General features: G+C 41.0%; 1 protein-coding gene across 1 annotated transcript in view; it reads left to right on the top strand.

Moving 5' to 3' along the window:
• Nucleotides 1–18,334, top strand: part of DUSP8 (dual specificity phosphatase 8) — a 118,617-nt gene that overhangs the window by 1,141 nt on the left and 99,142 nt on the right. The gene's annotated exons all lie outside the window — the stretch shown is intronic.

The raw sequence follows: 18,334 nt of genomic DNA, 5'->3' as shown, positions 1-18,334 counted from the left end.
TCCCGCCTTTCTCCCAATATAGTGGTTCTTCTTGTTGTGTGCCTTCAAGCCGTTTCCGACTTATTTCCCCCCCCCCCCCCCCACTGTGGGCTTTTTTTGACCAGGTTTGTTCAGAAGGGGTTTGCCTTTGGCCCTTCTCTGAGGCTGAGAGAGTGTGACTTGCCCTTGGTCAAAAGGGATGCCTTTTGGACTTGCCACCATGAAGCCAGAGCTGGAAGGAAGGACTGCAGCGTTTGGATTTCATGGCTTTGCTGCAGAGGGACCAAAGGGCCTCCATTTCCACGACCTGTCCTCCATTTCCACCTTCCCTTCAGGAGGAATTCCCAAACATCCTCCCTTTTCAGCAGGACTCAGAGAGCAGGCCTTTAGGTTTAAGGCTTACACACACACACACACACACACACACACACACACACATATACTGCAAATACTATATATATATATATATATATATATACACACACACACACACACACATACATACATACCCAAGAAGCCTGCATTGACATCTCTTTGGCGCTTTGATGTGGCCCTGTCCTCCATTTTTCTGGAGTGCCCTTCCTTCGTTGGCACCTTCTACTCCTTGGTGGGGCTGAGGACACCTCTGGTCACCTCTTGAGAGTGCCAAGAGCTCATCAGTGCAGAGCCTGCTGCATCTGTACTGCAGAACTAATCCGGTTCAATACCACTTTAACCTGCCATGGCTCAAGGCTCTGGCATTCTGGGCATGGTCATTTGTTGTGGCACCAGAGGTACATGCCATAAACATACCACAGGTGCCAAAACAAACGACTGTGCCCAGAATGCCATAGTCTTGAGCCACGGCAGTTTAAAGTGGTGTCAAACCGGATTGTTTCTGCAGTGCGGATGCAGGTGCAGCGCAAAGGATCGCATCTTGGTGACCTTTAAATCACAGGAGGAGGATTGACCCAGGGGTCAGGAAGAGGGAAGGGAAGGCCTGGGCTGGGCATTTGCTTGCCAAGAGACCTGCTCTCTTCTTGCCCCGGCTGCAATGTTTTCCCAGGAAGCTCAAAAGATGGCACAGGTGTTGGGTTTGGTTTGGGGGTTTTCCCCCTCTGGATCCTCTTTGTCTGGGGGCTTGGTCTCAGGCATTTTCTTTGGCTGGTGTGAGACACACACCCTTATGGTCTTCCCCAGGGTTTGGAAGAGGTCCTGAAGTCACTGAGAAGGACCACTGGGAAGCCCTCACTGGGGAGGCATCCACAGGCAAGAGCCAAGGCAATAAGAGTGAATTTTGTATATATACACACAAACACACAAACGCACGCACACTACACACACACTATACATATATACAGAGAGAGCGCGCACACACACACACACACACACACTATATACACACTATTTATATACACACACACACACATATACAGAAAGAGATAGAGTACACACATACACTATATATACACACACTATACATATACACAGACACATATATGTATGCATGTATATGTATATACACACATATACACACACACTATATTCACACACCCACACCCACATATGTATATATACTGTACACACGGAGTATACACACACATATATATAATACACACATACAGAGACACTATATATAGATATATACATACACACATACTAAATCCACACACACACACACACACACACATCCATCTTCAACTATGCAGCAGTGGTGAAGAAGCACTCCTGCCAGCAACCATCTTTGTGCTGTGATGCAGCCTTGGAGGGCTTGCAATGCAGACACACACACCTCTGCGGTAGAAGGATGCAGTCCAATTCCCACTGACCTCAGCATCAAAACTCTCTGGAGGGGGCCTTGTATCCCTTCAGATCCATAAAGTACAGAGCCTAAAGGACTGTCTTTTTGGTGGTGGGGACAATCTTGGGAAAATAAACATGCTTGAAAGATGCAAAGAACTGCATAGGTATGGAGGGGGAAGGCATTGCGCAGGCAGACTTTAGAGGCCAGGAGGAAAGGAGTGTGTTAAAGAGTGTTTGTGTTGCCTTGCCTGGCTGGAAAGAGGTGTGCTCTTGGTTGCAAGAAGAAGAAAATGAAAACATACATACACACAAACACAAGTCCCAGTCCAGGCCTCCTTTTTCTATGCAGGGTGTACACCCATAAATGATAGCAACCTGTTTCTCAACATATTTTCAATGCAAAGCGTTTCATATCTATTCCTTGATTAAGAATCCTACCAGTCCTGCAAGACAATTAATTTTGAACATAGCTCTGAGCCTCTGATTTGTAGGACTTTCCAGGTATAGAAAGACCAACATAATTGGTGAATTAGCATTTCCTGGCTATAGCCTTGAAGCAAATCAAATTTAAAATTCTGCAAGAGTTTAATTCAATCATAGTTTTGCAAACTCTCACCTGTACTATATGCACCAAAATAGGAAAGTTGCATCCAAGAAAACTAGGGCCAGATATGACTGTGATCTGATGCTGTACATCAGTGATCAGACTATCTAACGTGAAGGAATTGGCTTTTTCCTCCAATGTGTCAGAGACCAGTAGCCTACAGTATTTGTGCCCGTTAGTATCAACTGTGCATTTCTTTCCTGGAAAGTTGCTGCAGACTGGCGGCTGATAGCTTGCACACTGGTGCGGGTCTATGGATCATTGTTTTGAGTAGCACTGCTGTACATAGTCTTACCTAAAAGTCTAGCTGCTACATAATTTTTAGAAATAATGTGTGTGGGAGGGAGCATAAATACATGAAAATCTTGTCTACCGGAATTTCCAAATGAGATTCATTCATATGTACATCATTCTAAAAGAAATGAAGCAGAATCTTTTTTTTAAAAAAAAATCTGGAAAAAATAAAGGTTCAGATAAAGAGGAATTATGAATGTTTCTGTGTTGATGTTGTTGTTTTTCTGGGCCTTCACATCTCTGCCTATGATAATTGCAATAACTGATGGGATAGGTTAGGCTGAGAACTATTGAGACCTGAACCCATGTTCAGATACAGCAATCCATCTGCTTCCCCAGGCTTGCTCTTTGCGTCATGGTGTGATGAAACGAAGGGTATTTTCACACATGAAAATATGCCTTTGTAAAGCACTATGTAAAGCCTATAGCGCTATATAAATAAATGTAATAATAATAATAATAATAATAATAATAATAATAATAATAATATGCCGCTGAGCCTTTTTTGCAGTTTGTGTGCAGGTGTAGAGCAAGGAAGGAAGCCGTTCTGTAAACCGAACGTCTGTTCTAGTGTTGCTTGGTGTTACAGCCATATTTCACATGCAGGAAATGCAAAACGTCGTTCTAGTGTTACAGATGAAAATGCCCTTTTGTCTGTCATGAAGCCTAAGGAGACTATTATGTATGAATGGTCATTGCATCCAAGCTGCAAAGTGTGCTGAACTGGCAACAGTGTCAGGTTTGATTGGTCAGCTGATTTGTGAAATAATAGCTGAGTTTAATTCTAAATAGTGTGCAAGTGTACTGGGGGGGCATTGGGAAAATGGAAAAAAGGGGGTGCGAGACTCCTGGCTTTACTGGATTTAATTTTAGCTGCATTCTGTTGACTGTGAAGACTTGGACATGATCATAATATGCACATATATCCCAAAACACAGGAAGCTGCCTTATACTGAGTTCGACCATTAGTCCGGCTAGCCCAGTGTAGTCAATCCTGACAGGCAGTGCTCTTCACAATTTCAGCCAGATTTCTTTCCTTGGTCTTCCGCGGTGGTCTCCCATCTGATTTATTAACCAGAGCTGACCCTCTTTAGCTTCTGAAAACATGGGATTAGATGGGTTCAGGGTGGTGGTATTTGTCACATCTCTTGTTATGGAGTTGGAAGGGATAAAACGAAGATTTGGACCATTCAGTGTTCTGCCCTCCTTCCCACTTGCCAGATTCCAATCCAGTGACTAGGTCCTCCCTCCCCTCTTCTCACTCTTTATCAGCTTCCAAAAGCAATATGTGATTGGGTAAAGAGATGGCATTCTGCATCCCCCCCTTTTTTTTTTGGTATAGCGTCAGTCAGCTGACTTTCATAGCTGAGCAGGTATTTGAAAATAGGGTCCTTTTGTGCAAGGCTAACAATCTAGTCAGTGTGACTCCCCATTGGTTTTGTTAACCTTATGGCCACTTTCCAGGAATAAGACCCATTGAATCCAGTGGTACTTGCTTTTAAGTAAACATACATAGCATTCTGCTGTTGGCTTCCTGAGGAAGTTTGCTGTTTGAAGATTCTGTGTTCCCTTCAAAATGACCTCCAGGATGCTAAATACAGGTATGTGCAAGTTTACACACTGAGGGAACAGAGGTGAATGAATGCAGTGTGTTTCTCCTCACCAAATCTTTGTACATCTTTCTGTCCTGAGCTTTTAATTTTGCACACTGCAGTTTTCACAAGCATAGCAGATTGCAGAAGAGCAACAGCTGTGTTTGTTGTTGCAAAGGCATCAAAGGAGAGTCCTGTGGCAATTTAAAAGTTATACAGGGGCTCCTCTACATGGCATTGACCATATTACCTGATGATTAGAGCTCATTTCCAACATGTCTGGAGAGCACCATGATCTGAGAAAGGCTTATTGCCCACATAGGCCTGTTTCTTCAAACAGAGGAGGTTGGACACGTGTAAAGTGGAACATTTAGATCAGTGGTGGGAATCATGTAATGATTCCGACAACATTTGGAAGGCTGATTATGGAATTGCATCCCTGATTTGGGAAGTCTACTTTAATTTATGTTGAAGTTAGTGCATGCCAGTTTTCAAAAAGTCTGCACTTTTACATTTTATTTTACTTTTGAAAAATGTAAGCATACAAAATCTTAACATATTGCAGACACCTTTAGTTCTAGTAAAGGAAACTGAACTATTGCAGCACTTCACATCCTGGTGACTTCTAAGGTTGGGAGTTTTGTTTTTGTTTTTTTTAAATTTTCACACAAAGGTTCCTTACCCCATTGGCATTTCTGAAGCTTATCCTCATCAATGTGGCCTGCAGTTTAATATAGGAAGCATCTGGCACAAATAGCTAGTCCAGTCTTTGTGTTATACCTTAAAGACACCATGGCTGTTAAATTTGTTTAACTATACAGTGGTACCTCGGGATACGAAATACCCAGGTTACGAAATTTTCGGGATACGAAAAAATCCCATAGGGAATTATTGTTTCGGGTTACGAATGTTTTTTCGGGTTACGAAAAAACTTTTGGTGCTTTTTTCGGCTTTTTCGCACGGAATCGCGGCTTTTCCCCATTAGCGCCTATGGCAATTCAGCTTACGAAGGCTTTTCGGGTTACGAAAGCGGCCGCGGAACGAATTAATTTCGTAACCCGAGGCACCACTGTACATAAGTGAAAAATGGTTATCCATCTGTACTCATAGTTCATTGGTTCATATTTCAGTATGGCATACTATAATTTAATATAAGATGCCTCAAGAATTGGTCAAAAATAAATGTTTGTGTAAAATGTTAATATAGGTGTGATTTCTAAGACAATTTGCAAGCTTATAGGTCTCATGACTATAAGCTGTCTGGCAAAGATACATTTATACTGGCACTTTTTATTTCTTTAAATCTGGAGGTTTACATTGTTTTGTAATGCCATCATTGAATCTTCATGGAACATTTATGCTGATTTAAGTGTTGTTAGTCTATCTATGGCATATTAGTAAAAAGCGAATGTAAGTGCACTTGAAAAAGGCAAATTCTTCTGAACTACAGGCAACCTTTGGCAATTTTCCTAAAGAAGCAAAGTGGTTTCTTATGGTAGTCTTAATGGACTGTTGATGGAATAAAGTACCAGAGTCTTGCATCACTCCCCATCAGGCTAAAATGGGAAACTGAGAGAAAATATAATGAATTCAATTTTGTGCAAGACTAAATATATGCGAATGTGCGCACGCGCACACACATATGTTCTCTAATGTTTTTGACTCTCTAAAATAATGTAAATGCAAATACAGTTGGCCTTCTGTTTTCACAGGGGATCTGTTTTGGACCCCTCATGAAAATGGAGGCTCGCACATATTCAAGCCCCATAGGCTTAAATTGGGCATGTGCCCATGTGTGTTCACACGGGGGGCATGCCCCATTAAAAATTGCAGAGGTTGGCCCGTCATGGATTTCCAAGGTTGCAGATCTGAGATCCACAAGTTAGGAGGGGTGACTGTATATGTTCCAAATGAATTAACTAAATAGTGATTACAGTGGTGCCTCGGGATACGAAATGATCGGGTTACGAAATTTCCGGGATACGAAAAAGTTGGATTGGCAAAAACTGTTTTGGGTTACGAAATATTTTTCGGGTTACGAAATTCATTTCGGCGCGAAATTCAAATGCTGCAAAGTGCAGCTATAGGCTTTCCAGTGCTAACGGAAAAGTGTTTCGGGTTACGAAATTTTCGGGTTACGAAAGGAATGGCGGAACGAATTAATTTCGTAACCCGAGGCACCACTGTACTATTTCTGCACTTGTATCTAGGGCAGAGGAGGCCTAAATACCCTAAAGGCACCACATCCCCCTTGACCTTGGAAGCTAAGTAGAGTCAGCCCTGGTTAGTACTTGGATGGTAAACCACCAATGAGTACCAGGTGCTGTAAGCTATATTTCAAAGGAAGGAACTGGCAAGACCACCTCTGAGTAATCCTTGCCTAAAACCCTATGAAATTCATGAGTTGCCATAAGTCAGCTGGTGACTTGAAGGCACATGTATACACAAATCTATGATAGAATGCCAGTGTGTTGTAATGGTTTAGGTTTTGGAGTTAGACAATGGGAAATCAAAGTTTGAATCCTTCTCCAGGCATGGAAAAACCCACCAGGGCGGGTTACAAACCGCCATAAAGTACGCGCTCTGCGCGTACTAGGGTTAGGAAGGGCCGTATTAGGGTTAGGAAGGTTCTTACCTTCCTCATGGCCCTTCCTCCCAGTACGCGTGGAGCGCGTCGTAAATGGTGGCACCCATCCACATGGGCGCCGCCATTTTGACGTCTTGGACGCTGTGCGTCCAGACATGTCACGGCGGAAGTGACACCGCGAGGGCACGCTCCACCCCTCACGGCGCCACTTCCGCGATTCGAAAAGGAGCGCCATTTTGGTGCTCCTTTTTCGCTGTGCGGGGAAGCCTTGTGGTCTGGCCGCTGGGGCTTCCCTATGCAGCGAATGGTGGTGGCGGGAAAACGGCCCCTTGAAGGCCGTTTGTAATCCGCCCAGGTGACTTTAGCCTCTTAACTGCAGAAGAAGCCTCACACTCTCTTAGCCTCAGAGGAAGACAGTGGCAAACATCTCCTTTAACTAAATCTTGCAAAAACAAACAAACAAACAAACAAAAAACCCAAAACAATACATGATAGAGTAACCATAAATTGGAATGGACTTGAAGACACATACCAATACAACAATTATCTATGTCATTACTACCTGTTATGATCAAAGGTATTATCTAGAATCATAGAATCATAGAGTTGGAAGAGACCACAAGGGCCATCCAGTCCAACCCCATTCACCCATTAAAATGTTTACCCACTTTTTGCAAATGGGTGAATAAAATGGGAACAAATGAACTATTGGCACAAAGGGAGTTCCTATAATAGTTTATTAAGCCAGGATTTGGGGCTTAAACTGCTGCATAAACAGAGCCTGCATTTCTTGCATATTTGGACTTGTCATATATCTATCATGCAGTAGGTAAAGAGTCACTTCAGAACTTATTTTTCAAATTCATATCACACAGCATTCTGTTTATTTGTATGAATTTTATTCTACCAATTTACTAAGGGTAAATTAAAAATATAAAAGTATACCTAATTTACCTATTATCTGAGTCCAACTAATCTTTAGATTTAGAAAGAGAGAGCTGTAAATGATATCTGAACCCACAATTTCAATTCAGTATGCCCAGTCATGCCAGGATTCCTAAACCAACAACATGCTATTGTTTATAATCCTGGTTTGGGCAAGGTTACCCATAATCCCAGGGCTGGATGTCACATGAAGCTAACCTTTCCTGGCTTGTTTACCCTTTCTGGTGAAGAGGTAATGAATGGGTTGTATGCATCAATAGACAGTTTATTAACATCTACTGAACTAAATTTGTATCATAGAAATTTTTGTTTCTGACTGTTGGCTTATGGAGAGATACTTGGATTGCCATCTGTCTTGCTGTCAGCCTTCCTTTGAGTTTGGCTGGCTCCTTGCTGAGCTAATTTGACATACCAAGCTGCTCAGTAGGTATGGTTCACAAATGGTGCCAATATTCAGTAACTCCTGCCCATCAACCAAAATAGGGAAAGGGTGGCACAAAATAAGATAGCTCTGCCACTTCAGGTTACTGACTATTTGTTTAAAGCAAAAGCTGAATTTGGAAAATGTATTTTTCGGGAAGAGGGACTAAAATTTTTAGAATATTCTAGGCAGAATATTACCATTGCTAGTAATTAAGATGATCAAGTTAAGAACTTCACCTTTATTGTCAAATGAAAACTTCCACTGATATCAGCAATATTGGGTTCAGAGCATCATGCACCCTAGCCAGTTTACATGGATTCATGCAATATCTCTGGAATAAAATAGGGAAAGGACAAAATCAGAGGAAGGTCTCTTTATCTCTGTCTTTCTTCTTATCAGTCATGGTGATTCTAGTTAAATGCTGAAACTGCACTGAGGTCAGCAGGAGAATGAGAAGGGAAAAGGATTAAAGTGGTGCATCACCCAGTCACTTTAGAGTCAACAAGATTAAACTATTGTGTGTTAAAAAAAGTAGCCATTGAATTTAAGATCATGCTAATTCATTACATAAATTGGAACTAATACAACTCTTCAAATGAACATGTATCTGCTTCAAAGTATGTAGAAACATTAAAAGAATGATTAGGCATCCCATTCATGTAATGTAATGGTTAACACATGATAAGCTCTTTTCCTTTCTGTAGACAAACACTGTGTTAATAGGATTGTCTTGTGCCAAAGGCAAATATTTATTACATTTTATCCCACTATTCCTGCTCAGGGCAGTATGCAGTTCTTCCTTTGTCTTCTTTTTGGGCTATCAGAAATAGAGCCCCACGTCACCCACTAGTATTTGAACTTGGATCTCTCTGGTCCTAGTACTGTATGATGTTTTAGCTACTATACTTATCTTCAGATACACAGTAGCAACCAATCAGTCATGGCTAGAAAACCTCAAATACCCAGGTTCTTCAAAACTGTGTTTCTCATGTATAGAAATATGATAGATTTGCATAGGTCTGTGCAAGGTGGTGCCTAAAAGTCTGGTGGCAAAGAAAGCAGCACAGTAGATACTGGAAATTATCTTTTTAAGCATAATGTACTTTTCCATAGGGGAAACTGATATATTTTAATGTTTCTTTTAAAAAAACTTATTCCAGAGGGAAGCTGCTAATAAACTGTCTTCTGCAATGCTTTTTGAAGAAAGTTGGGCAGGGGAAAGAGTAGTCCCTTGACTAACAGCTAAATTCACAAAAGGTGTTAAGGAGTATCAGTACAGTGCTTTGTTTTCAGCAGTTGTTGAATCGTACTATTTTGCTTTTGAATTTGTGGTGCCAATACTTCCACAGCTAAGTCTAGTGAGTAACATTATAAATAAATAAATTCAGATGTGCAATCAGTGATAGTTGCAATTAACATGCAGTGACGATAGTCATTTGAATATGTGAAATACCTGTCTCTGTTTTAGCTGCTTCAAAACAACTTTATTTTCCCTACATCCTTATTGTGTCATGAGCCATATACAGTATATGGTTCGCTGAACCAATAAGCAGCTGTAGTCTAAAATAAAATGTCACGTGTGCAAATTGGATTTTAAAAGAAAGGGGAAAACTATTCAGTTGGTTCTTTCCATTTCCATTCTCAAGGCAGGCTTGTTTACACTTAAAAGGCCAGTTTCCCTAACCTTTTCTTCTGTTACTTACTGAAGCACCACTAGAACTAGACTTTGTAACATTAAAAAATAACTGGTTTGTCCTCTTCCCATCCCATTAACAAAAGCATAGTCTATGGAAATCAGGTTTGGAGACAGCTCTTATTACCTGCTAATGTTGTAGATCAGTTTTGTCCAGTAATGCTAATCATCTCTGGGCAAAATGGAAGTTACAGTCCAGTACAGCTGGAGAGCACTGGCTTGGGAAAAGCAGTGGCTAAAAGCAAAGGGTCATACTCTTGCTCTTGGTTATATCTGTATGCTATATGTGTTTTCAAACCTGTGTTTATTGTATTGGTACCTTACACCAGGGTTGGGCATGATACAACCCTCCAGATGTTGTTGGACTGCAGTTTTAGCATTCCCCACCATTGGCTATAATGACTAAGGTTGCTGGGAGTTGCAGTCCAGTAATATTGGAGGGCCATGCAAATACCACCTCGGTCTTTTTGTTTGTTTGTTTTGTTTTTTAACTTAAAAGTTATACACCTAAAACTGTAAGTGTGAAATGGTCTTCCTAAGTAAGGTATTCCACCTGGCATGATCAAGAAAAGTCATTTGGTCAAAATTATGTATGCTCAGAAATGTGCACATCTTTGGAATTGTTTTTTTGATAATACAGACTGGCACCTTCTGCCCTTCTTTTTCAGGCCAAAGTAGCAAATGAGCTGACCTATTTTGCCAGCTGTTGTGTTAATGGTTTCATTAGAGGTTGTCAGTATTGGAATGTATTATCCAAGTTTTGTAAACTGAAAGGGAAAATGAGACATTGTGTTACAGAGAAAGAAAAACTAGTTTTACATCAGTATTTGCTGCTCAAGATAGCAGAGATAGATTGAAGAAAATGAATACACACTTGTTTGATTTCTCCTTCCTGTTTGTAAATTACAATTCTCAAATTGAAACTGAAGAGTCAGATTTGACCCTTCTTTTGCATGCCAGGTATTCTTTCTACTGTGTCTCAGAGGTGTGGTATATAAGTAGCACTTCCTCAAATTTCCAGATGGTTTCATCTTTGTTGAGCTCTGCGGAGGGAACACATAAAAGTAAATCGAGTTACTAGTCATAGCTAGAGTAGACCAATCAAAATCAGTGGGAATATGCTAAGCCAATATTCATTTAAATACCACTGATTTAGGAGGTCTACTCTAGTTAAGATTAACATTTGGTTTTAGCCCATAGAGTTGCAGTTTGACAGGTCTCATATGTTAGATTGTTCCTACAATGACATTTTTAAATGCACAGGAGTGGTTGTAACCAGAATGACCACTATTAAGTTGCATTGCACATCAAATTAAATCACACTCCAGTGTTACTCAGTTGGTCCAGAGATAAGAGGACAAACTCATTGTCTGTGTGAATGTTCTCTTGTCTAGAGGTCATAACATTTCAGTTTCAGACTTGAGTTTATGTCTACACTGAATAAGGGCATCAGAGACATGTGTTACATGGAAGGAAGATATGCTTTTGATTATTCTTTTCATGGGTTCCTTCACTTCTGTTTTACACTTTTGGATAATTGACAGTTTACAACCCTCTGTGGTATAACAAGGCAAGTGAAGTTAGTGTAAACAGATTACCAACTGAAATGACATAAGTCATTGTGGAAAGTTCTATCTCCAGTATGCCTTGTTTCCATGAAGAAATTCACATAGCTAGAAATGATGATATTGAGCAGGGGTAGGCAACCTGTGGCCCGCGGGCCGGATGCGGCCCAGCGAGGCCTTGGGACTGGCCCCAGCCTGGTCCTGCCGCCGATTGCCGCCGGGGCCTTTGGCCTCTCGCGCGCAGGAGCAAGGGGGGCAATTGTCTATAGATGCCTCAGAAACATGCATTTATATTAGCATTTTTTAAAAAAATCAGCAAACATTTAAAAAAGTGTCCACCATTTGAAAATATTGTCCTACATTTGTCCCGGTTTATTTATTTATTTAAATTTTTAAAATATTTATTTATTTATTTATTTATTGGCTTCGGCCCCCCAGTTGTCTGAGGGACAGCAACCCGGCCCCTGGCTCAAAAAGGTTGTTTACCCCTGATATTGAGGATTGCTCTGTGAAACAGATTACATGTATTGTTGTCAGAAGTACATCACATTGTGTTTAATGGATCTTAATCCTACAGAAGTTTGCATAGGACTTCAGTCTGAAGAGATAACACTTTTGGGGCTACTACTTTGATGTCTCTGAATGTATAAAAGCTCCCTTCTTAGGTATGTCCATTCAGATCAGAAATGAGTTATGGTGTCACTCCTCACTCTTTACATGCCCTTTGTTCTACCAAAGCAAATCATAAGCAATAATTATGTAGTGTTTGAAGACCTCCTTTCTATCCTATATAGGTTGAGTCTCTCTTATCTGAAATACTTGGGACCAGAAGTGTTTTGGACTTTGAAATTTTTCAGATTTTGGAATATTTGCATATACATAGTGATGGAACCCAAGTCTATACATTAAATTCATTTAAGTTTTGTATACACCTTATAAACATAACCTGAAAGTAATTTTATGAACAATATTTTTAATAATTTTGTGCATGCAACAAAGTTTGTACACAGTGAGCCCTCAACATCTGTGGCTTTTACTTTTGCAGATTTGCTTAATATGTGCTCTCTAGGAATCTCTAGGTCCTCCAGCGCAGCTCTGCGACCTGCTTTTGCCACAGGTTGTGCTGGAGGACTTAGGGATTACTAGAGAAAATGCTTCTCCAGCCTTTTGTAGCTCCTCCAGCACAATTCTGTGGTCAACTTCTGGTGGATGTGTTGTGCTGGAAGACCTAGAAGTTCCTAGAGATGTGTTCTGTGAGGTTAAAAAAATAATGTTTTTTAAAAATTATTTGTGTTTTTTCCACTTTCAGAAGGTATCTGCGTCCCTAAGCCCAGTAAATGTGGAGGGGTCCACTGTACACTGAACCATCAGAAAGCAAAGGTGTCATTACCTCAGCCACCCATGTTACAATTTTGGAATTCTGGATAAAGGAGATTCAGTTTCCATTGCACTTCACCTAAATTTCTCTGCTCTGTTGTTAGGACTGACAAACTAATTCAGCCCAAGCAGATGTCCCCTCCCCCAATATTTTAGATGAGAACTCCCATCATTCCTCATTATTGGCTGAGAGTCTTAGAACTTTTAGTCCAAAACACCTAGAGAGTAGAAGGTTGGGGAACCTGCACTAGCATGTGATAGCTTGGAATAGAACTCCTAATTGCGTTTTTCAATTAAAGAGGTTCTCTTATAAGTGACTCTGGCCTCATTGGCCTGGAACAGACGGGCCTTTGCGGCGCCATCGTCACATACGAGGGCTGCCCGATGGGCGGAGTGCCCACACACCCGGCAGCCCTCGCACATGATGAGGGTGCCGCAGCTGCAGCATGCCCACCAGACGTGGTGCATACTGGTGATGTCGCAGCTGCACCGCCTCCAAATGGGGCGGCACAGCTGCGACGTCACCGCACCATCACTGGCGTTTTGTGGCGGCAGAAGTGCACCGCAAAAAGGAGCCGCTTCCCAGCACTCCTTTTTTGCTGTGCAGGAGTGCCGTGCAATCTGGAATTCTGGGAGTTGGAGTTTGTTGTGGGGCCGGGAAACAGAGTGCTGCGGCCGGGGGAGGGAGCAGAGAGGAGGAGGAGGGAGGATTTCTTTTTTCCTTTTAAAGGAAAACAAATCACAAAAGTAATTGACTGGCTTAGCAGCCAGTCGCTCCTTTGCGAGTAGCTGCTTAGCCAATCTATCACTTTTGCGATTAGTTTTATTTATTTTTTTAAAAGTACCCAAAAAGGCAACACTGGTGTATGTGTGACATCTCTGGGGATGGATAACACACACCCCTTTGCCATTTGCCTCTCCCCTCTGGAAGATTTGATCCCAATCTGGTGTTCCCACTCATGGGACGCGGTTGGGATCGAAGCTTCCCAAAAGAACCTCTGAAAAGCAGCTACCTAAATACTCTGGGCTTTTGGCATTTGCCCACTGGACTCGATCAAATGAGGATCAGAATCGAGTTCCAGTGGGAATGTGGGGCATATAGCTCGCATTGAATCCTGGACCCTTTTGTAGTGGGAACAAAGCCTGTAGCAATTTTTTTGTAACTAGTGTGGGGGAGGGTGGAAACCAGTACGTATTTATTGTGAGAAAGCCATGGCTATGCTGAGAACCCCATCCTGGCAGAAAGATGTGTTTTTAGCTGTCATGTATGATGTGGAGTTAATTTGATGTACCACTAACACAGTAATATAGTTGATCAATCATGTACTTTTCCAGATGGACATACTTAGCACTTTCAGTTGTTGGGATATGGCATATTGCACATGTGTTCACGTGTCAAGTCAATTAACCATCGTTAAATACACAGTGATCCATGTGACAGTTGATGTTTACTTTCAAAATCAATATGGGAGAATAGTCTGGTATGGAACCATATGGGTGCTTAATTTGATGGATCAAAAACCACTGTATCCTTCTGGTGTTTAATATTGTTGAAATTTATTCACAAGAGCATAGCTGAGCATCTTTAAATAATGGGGATCCTTCCTCACCAAATTGTTTTAAAAACATTTCTTGGTTGCAGGTCATGGCTTTTCCTTTATTCTTTTTCAAAAATTAAATATTTCTACTGTGAGCAAGTTGTAGGTTGGAGACACATTGTTTAGGTGACCCTTCAGCTGCAGTCTGAAGCAGGTATAGTTTAAAAACAGGTTGAGATTTCAATCGGTGAGAAGTCATGAGGATGTAATGAGAACTGGGTTTTAATACTCTGTGGATTCTCAAAAAGAGCAAGTTTAGAAAGGGATTTTATTGTGAGAGAGAAGCTTGAGCAAGGAGTATGTGCTGGGGTATGTCTGTGAATTGCAAATGGAAATTCTCTTTAATCATGCACTGCTTGTAGGAGTGGCATGCTGTAGCAACAGTGTTACAGTTCACTTTATCTTTAGTCATTGATTGGAGAAGTTTTGGAAGCGTTCCATATGAGGAGACAGATATACTATCTTAGGAGGGAGAATCACCTATCTAAGCCTGCAAGTTCAGAAACCCAAATTAAAAAAGAATAATGGGACTAAATAATATTTAGTAGTTTTCACTAGAGAAGACACATTAAATCAATTTTTGAATGGTGAGCCAACATTTAGGTAAATCTCAGACTATGGTTTGCTTGTTTAATTTAATGATAGTTAACTCCTAATCAGGGCCATTCTGGTCTCCAAGCAGTGATCTCAAGCTAAACATGCTTTGTTTTAAGAATTTTCTTTTCATTATCAGTTGTACGTACACATTGCAGGCTCCAGTGGTGAATGAAATTTTATTGCATGAACTAATCCCTTCCCCATGAGTAATCCAAACCTCATTGTCTTTTTGTGTACAGAAGATTCATATATTGCCTTGAGTGCTATTTTTGGTAGCAAGGCAAGTGACTCATTTTGTAAGTCAAGTAAATAACAGAGAAAAGTTGGCAACATCTACAAGACAGATCAGTGCATTTACAAAGCATGTGCATTTATTTACATAAAATAGGTACATTTACCTGCTTAAACTGAAAAAAGGTGTAGCTTTAGATTGCTGGGTGGTGTATTTCTGGTTCTTGCAACCTGGGATGTTTTTGTTTTTTTTAATCAGTGGAACTGTGGCCATGGTTTTGTGTGATGTGTCAAATATAGTCTTGAGCCACATGTTATGAAAATGCTTGTTAGGCATAGATGGGGTTGGTTTTTTTTGGTTTTGTTTTGTAATTGCAACTGTTTTGAACATTGATTTTGCCTTTAAAGAAACTCAACCAGATTATAGGGATTAGTGTAGATGTGGGAAAAGGAAGGTGTGGATAGGAGTGAACTTCTGATAAAGTAGAGAAAGACCACCTCTTGAAACAGAGTATGCAACAGCATTTTTGGGCCACAAGATAAATGAATCTTTTCTTACCAGTCTAAAGTCATGTCACCTTAATAGGGCAGTCATCTGTCCTTCCCTGTTCCAAGCAAGCATTCAGTTTGTCAAAGCTATGAGAAGACTTGAGAACCAGGTTACACTTGAACTACATGTGGGAATCTCATTTGTATGTCTGCATGAACTCTGAGGTATAGTTGCTGCCTGGCATCTTGTGCAGTAGAAATGCAAGGCAGTAACTTGTTAATGAGGCTCATGTCCTTGATTGCTGACCTAAATACCTTAAAGAACCAGATCCCATCTGGTCTTAGAAACTAAACTGGACCAGCCCTGGTTAGTATGTGGATGGGAAACTGCCAATGAATACCAGATACTGTAGGTTATATTTCAGAGGAACAAAGGGACAAAACCACCTCTGAGTATTCCTGCCTGGGTTACCATAAATTGATAGGTGATTTGAAGGCACATACATGTACACACCATAATTGCTGCTACTGCAAAAATATGAATAATTTAGTCATAGCTGTGTGATTTTGGGATTCTTCATATGGCACAGAGTGGGTGGTAAGAATACAGCTTTGTAAGCACTTAAGCACTTGAAAAAGGAAGAGGAAGGGGTGGTTGGGGGGGAATTTAGCTGCAGTGCCAGAATTTACATCTTAATAAGAGTGTAGATAGCTGTAAAGCTTAAGCCATCCTGCCAGCATTTCAGGTTCTAAGCTGACAGTTGCTTGCTTTGGTAATCCTTCCAGTAGATAATAAACTGTCATTCCTGAAGGCTGAACCAAGAATTACTTTCTGTCAACCCCTGCCCCAAACTATTTTATTCTTCAGAGGCTTGCCAACACTATTGTGTTTTACCCTTTAATTGCTGTACCAGAACAGTATTCAAAAATGTACTGGCAAGCCTATTTCCTAGTATGGTTATAGACCAGGATTGGAAACCATGCAGCCCTCCCCACATGCTGTTGGACTGCAACTCCTTTCATCCCTAGGTGGCATAGCCAATGATTATATATATATATATATATATTAGAATATATGGAGTTGTTGGCCCAGCGACAGTTGGATGCTACATAAGTCCTATCCCCGGTGTTGTATCACACTATACTCTTATAGTGCTACTATTCCACTTTAACTGCAAATCCCAGAATGCAACAGGAGGCAGCTAGAGCAGTTAAAGTGGAATAGTAGCACTATAAGAGTATAGTGTGATAAACACCCCTGTTATAGATGAAGATTCTATTGGACTGGACAAAATGTAGCCTGTGGGCTACTTACAGCCTCAGTGCCATTTTTGGGTCTCCTATCCACATCTCCACATTTCTTCACATTTTCACTGCCTTTTAGTCCAGTTTATGCCCAAAAGAGGCTTTTTTGAAAATGCAAGAACCAGAATTGCAGGGTATTCCTTCAGTGCCTACTGGGTAGCCAGGTCAGCCCTCACCCCCTGATAGTAGCCTATTCCTGCTCTAGGCTAAGACATCTGGAAGCTCTTGAGCCAAATCTGGTCTCTTATGAGATTATCAGATGAGGAAAAGGACATCCTTGTCCCGTCCTTTTCCTGTCCTTGTCCACAGTCACAGGAAGGACTTTCACATGACGTCACACTAATCCGGACATTTTCCTTTCTATATAGTGCTAGTGACCGTGATGGCATGAAAGACTTTTATACGACATCATGCTGATCCTGTCACTGTCCCGTCAGTGAGATGAAATTGTCCCATCAGTGCCCTTCATTTGTAATAACAGAAGTTCCTATTAATACAATTCCATTTTGCTGACAGGATAATGACAAGATCAATGTGACATGTATGAATGAATGCCTTTCACATGATTGCTGTCACAGACGGGATAATGACAGGAGAGCCACCCACTTTGCTCCCATCCCTTTCTAATAGTCTTCTTTGTGGCCAGACAAGAAGTAAAAGGCATATGGAGAGAAGAATAACTTCATTTGTACTCTCTCATGTACTGAAAGAACCTGAGAAGGAGGTAAGGGATTATATGATGTTGCCCTCATCACTCAAATACGTACTGTTCACACATTCACTTCTGTAGTGCCTGTGTGAAGGTGTCTAATGTGCATATAGATTTTTGTGCATAGTGCTATATATGAGAGGGGGATCCTGATTGGCCTAGGTTTCCCCCCACTGCCATGAGGGTAGGAGCTTTGTATACATATAGTTCTCTAAAGGCAAGTGGGTCAACAAAAACAATTGGCAAGTCATTGTAGGTTTTGGGTTAAGGTGATTTGCTTATGTACTGTATTCCTTTTTCCTCAGAGTAGTCTTTGAGTAGCATTTACACTCTTTCACCAAAAACTGGCACACATGATTGAACAGCACTTCTTTAAATTAGAAGACCATTGTAAGGAGATAACCTTATTCTGGTTGGTACCACCAATATTGGCTTCAGGCATCAGGAAGTTTCAGGTTCATAGTAAAAGTTTTTTTTTTTAAATAGTACAGTACAATTATGCAACAGCCACAAGCTACTCAAGGTGGACGTATTGCTGGAATACAAAGGATATGGATGTGTTT

The sequence above is a fragment of the Sceloporus undulatus genome, chromosome 1 (genome assembly GCF_019175285.1).
Source record: "Sceloporus undulatus isolate JIND9_A2432 ecotype Alabama chromosome 1, SceUnd_v1.1, whole genome shotgun sequence".
Taxonomy (NCBI): Eukaryota; Metazoa; Chordata; class Lepidosauria; order Squamata; family Phrynosomatidae; genus Sceloporus; species Sceloporus undulatus.
Note: the sequence above shows the minus strand (reverse complement) of the source record. Positions and strands in the feature narration are given on the sequence as shown.